The following is a 4912-nucleotide window of genomic DNA, read 5'->3' as shown; positions in this document are numbered from 1 at the left end:
AAAAACAAAATACTTTTTACCTCAGATTACGTGAGCACAGATATCCAGCGCATATAGACCGGTTCGGTCGCCAATGGCGAGTAAAAATTCCTACGGGCAAGTAAAATTTTCAATTTACCAGCCCGGCTGGCGATCTCACCATTGGCAGCTTTGCACTATTTTTTGGGGGGCATAATATTGTGTCCTAGCTTTTTTTTTTTTTTACATAATACTGCAGCCGCACTATTTTGTTTACAGCAGCGCCTTAATACTAGCTTGTCCGTTGTTAGTGATGTCACGTCAGGGCACACTATAATGTTAGGGAGCATACGCACTTTTCTTTGGGAGCATTGATACAAGCTGTTGTGTTACGGATCACCTTGATGTCACAGCAAACATCCTCGTTAACGGCAGACACTTTATAGGGCACCTTGTTAGCGATGTTGCAGCTGAACCGGATGCACAATTTTGTATGGACTACAATGCCAGCGGAAATAATGAAAGAAAGTGCTGCTCAGGTTTGCATTACTCTATATTTTTCTGACATACCGACCATGCTTCTGGAAGTTACCTTAGCAATGTCACAGCATACACACTATATTTTTGGGAGCAGAATACCGGTAGCAGACACTGCTGCTCAGGTATACATTAATCTATATTTTGCAGACTTACTGATAATTCCTGTTCCATTTCAAAGTGATGGTTATATGATGTGGCGCTATCTTAATAATGTCAGTGAACCATAAAAGAAGAAGAGAGAAAGGGACAGACAATATGAAAAGGAAAAAAAGAGAGACAATTCAAAGACAACTGGATGATTAATAAAGGGGAAAAGAGAGAGTGGCTTGTGTACAACAGCTCAGGTTATGCTATGTAGAGTATGCCAGGCATTTTCAAACAAACGGAATGCATTTGTGGAAGGTACCAGCACAATGAAACTTGAAGGTATTCAATCACATGAGCTTTCATCAGGGCATCTGTGGAGTGTACAGTGTCAGTCAAACCGGAAATGAAAGCAAACTGAAACACCTGCTGGACAGGCAATCGCTACCATGACCCAGAGAAACTAACACTGTTTCACAACGCTCATCTCCTTGCCATTAAATCAAGCCCTTTCTCTGACTTTCCAGATTTGTGCAAGTAAGTAAAGTGTATGCTTTTATTGTATAAAGTATGTTTGGCTTTTCCCCGTCTGCTTAGTTAATAATTACTTTCTGTCCAAAATGCAAATTTTTATCTCTATTTTATTTCTACAGACTTGACAAAATGGAGGGTTTGGTTGTGGGAGATACCTATCTTAATGCCATATCAGCACGGTCATTTGTACACTTTATTGCACAGGAAGAAAGAAAACATACAAAAACAAAATATGCAGCTCCCAAGTTTCTTGCAGTCTTGTGTGATGGTTCAGTGGTGGAGGAAATTATTTATGCCAGATTTGCAATAGAAGGCAAGGTACACACAAGATTTGTGGCTTTGTAGTCAGTTGAAAAGGCTGATGCTGAAACACTTTCTCAGGCAGTAAATGCAGCAGTTACACAACAGTCGTGGAAGGAGAAACTAGTTGCAATAGGTACTGATGGAGCAGCAGTGATGCTGGGGGAAAAATGGAGGAGTTGTGCAGAAACTAAAAGGACAGAGAAAGCATGTTGATGCAATTCACTGCATGACTCACCGCTTGGAGCTCAGTGTCAGGGACACAGCAGCCAATAATGAGAGTCATCAGAAGTTAAAGGATCTACTTCTAGGGTTATATTTATAATATCACAAGTCGGCACTCAACCGTGCAAATCTTAAGAACAGCTATGCTTCTTTGAAAATGAGGACACTATTGACTACACGAACAGATGGGACACGATGGGTAGGCCACTTCTGGCGTGCACTTGACCATTTCCTCAAAGGTTACAAAGCAATCATACATCTTGATCAGGTGTGTAGACCTCTGCCTCTTCCCTCTGCTCTCTCTCCAGCCTTCCCTTTCTCCCCATGTCTTAAACCTCTTCGAAAGGTACTCTAGACCAACTAGGGCGTTGTTCTCTGGGCCTGTCTCTGCAATGTTCCCCTTGAGATGTCGGAAGGCCCAGAACTTTTTCTGGGGGTGGCTCAAAAACAATATTTAAGCTTTTTGGACAGAGAGTCCAGGCCATTGTAGCTTTTATATATTATTTGGGCACCGTTGTGGTTGATCATGAGACTAAATGGGAAGCCCCACCGGTATCTGATGTTGTGTTCTTGAAGTTTTTTGGTTTGAACTTCACCTCCCGTCGCCGTTGGACAGTTTGAGGGCATAAGTCCATTTCATTTAGATATTTTTTTTTAAGTCTCTTATTTCCTCTTTTATAAAATATTTAAGTGCCTCAATGTCTGTCTTGGAGGGTAAACTTGCAATCTGAGACTGTATAGAAAGTAAAAAGTCCTTTTGGAGACCAGCTGTTTCTGGAGTTGTATCAGCATAATTAACCTCTTGTGTTTGAGGAGTATCTTGTGCTAGGCCCACTTGTGTGTGAAGGAAGGTGGAAACTGATGGGGTCATGGCCAGGTTTTTGTTTTTTCCAGCTTATTTCCTTTTTTGGAAGCCATTTCACTTGTAATTAAATCTAGGGTCGTGAGGAACTGTGTACCTACCTCTGTTGAGGGAGCAAAGTACATAAATGAGCTGAATTCACTCTGTGCAGGGGTTTATGACACTTTATCTTTGCTGTCCCTAGCCCTGGATGTGCAGAGGACACCCTGTGTAGGGGGTTGCTGCTCTTTAACTTTGCTGCCCTTGTCTCTTTAATATCTTACTGTCTGAGAGTATGAAGTATCACCCACATGGATGCCTTTTGTGCTGTAACACCGATGCTGGGTTACTGTCTCTTTAAAAATGATTGTCTATACTGAGGGTACAGGGCACACAAATACACCTAGAGCGTTTTATGTAGAAGATTGAACCTCTTTCTCCCTGCAGCGCTTATCTCTGTGTACAAGCAAGTCTTTGGAATAATAAAAATAAAAAAAAAGTGTCCCCCCGTGGTTGTCGCTTATGCTGTGTTTATAGTATGGCCGTATAAGCAGAATAGCCTTTACTTATAATAAAGCCTCTCAGTGCCCCTATGTGTATTCCTATTTTATGGCAGTATGTGGCTGTGTAAAAGGGCTCACTTTATTATGTGCTCTTAATGTCTCTTTGCCAGCTGTGTAGTGTAATGGCTCCGGTTCAAGCCAGGCAACCGTTCCAGCTGCTTTCACTCTCCTCACTCACCGACCAGTTATGCTCTGTTGTTCCGGAGTTCTTTTAAGCAGACTACTGTGGCCCTTTGATATGAACGCTCCTCTGGCGTAGCTAGGCTGGAGGGAGGTAAGGCAAGATGGCGTTCGTTTCTTCTACTGCTCCGCACTCTTCCTCTCTCAAAAGCAGCCCAATCCTCTCCGGAAGATACAAAAAGTAACCGGTCCTGTCTCACAACTCCTCAGCTTTCTTTTAGGTTGCAGTTTGTCCCCCAATCTTGCTAATTAATGTGCGCTGAAGGGCTGACAGCAACGGAGCTTTCTCACTCTGCTGCCATGTCCCAGCACGGCGAAACTCCGCCCCCTGAATTACATATTTTGTTTAATATGTCCTAATAGTATAGTTTAATTTTAGCAGAACAAAAAAAATATGCAAATGTGTTTGCAAGGAATTTCTTTTTTCCAGACTTTGGCAATGAAGACATTGGAACTCTGATCAGTCAGTTTCAACCAGTACTAGAGGCACAGGGTGTTAGTTGTAGGAAAATAGTGAATGAATGGACAGTTCTTAAGACTAGTTTGTATAACAAGAATGACTGGGAGAAGAAGCTGAAACGGTCACCTGGCCCGAACTCAGAGAATTCGGAGATAAATGTGGCCATCTTCTGAGTTTGATGGACTTGATCCTATCTTTGCCAGTCAGCACATCAGAATGTGAGAGGCTTTTCCAAAATGAAGATTATCAAAAGTGACTGGTGTTCCTCCCTCATAACTACAACATTGTCAGATTTAATGATTGTAAAACCTTCATTCTGCACCAGTAGATCAATTTGATCCAAGTGATGCAGTAAGGCATTGGGCAACAGCAGGACCACAAAAGAGAAATGTCACATACAAAAGGTCTACAAATGAAACATCAAATTTAGTAATTGATGAGGTTGCAGAGGTTCCAATCCCTTTTGATCATCTTGAAAATGAGGAGCAAGCAGAAGAGTTTGAGGTGTCAAGACTTCATGAGGTTTATGAATGTGAATTGAACTTCCCAGAGCACTCTGACTCAGATTGACATCTGTTAACAGTTTCAACAATGTTTCATGTGCAGCATAGATCAGGTACTTTCTGTATTGACTTCAATACAATGACTGAGGCTCAGTTACTAATTTTATTTTCAATATTTGCTTAAAATATATCAATACTAGTTCAATGATTGTATAATTGGACCAATGTCAGGAATGTATACAAAAAGAATACAGGTATGTGAGATTATAACAAGGCGTCTTTTGTCCTTTTTAATGTATAATGTACACATATGCAGATACGCACGGGCGAGTACATTTTCTTGCAGGCTGGTAATTTTTTCCAGTTACTCGCCCGGTGGGCGAGTTCATTTTTTGGGTAATCATAGGCCCTGGTTATCTATATGAAACACATGAACTAACGCCCTCTAGCTGTGAGAAACTCAAATGCATTCAGGTTTAAGAGGCAGCCTACAAAAGCTTAGACATTAGCATAAGAGTCTACCTATGTAACAGTATACGCTTGTTATGGTTTTGCAATTTGTTTATATTGTCATGTCATTGTACCTCAAATATATATATATATATATATATAAATAAATAAATAAAACCCCAGCCGCAAACAGTTTGAGTTTGTCACCACTTAATGTACAGGACATTTTGTAAAACAGTCCCTCAAAATCAAAAACAGAAAACACACAGCAAAA

Source organism: Bombina bombina, chromosome 8 (genome assembly GCF_027579735.1).
Source record: "Bombina bombina isolate aBomBom1 chromosome 8, aBomBom1.pri, whole genome shotgun sequence".
NCBI lineage: Eukaryota > Metazoa > Chordata > Amphibia > Anura > Bombinatoridae > Bombina > Bombina bombina.
This window is presented reverse-complemented; position numbering follows the sequence as displayed.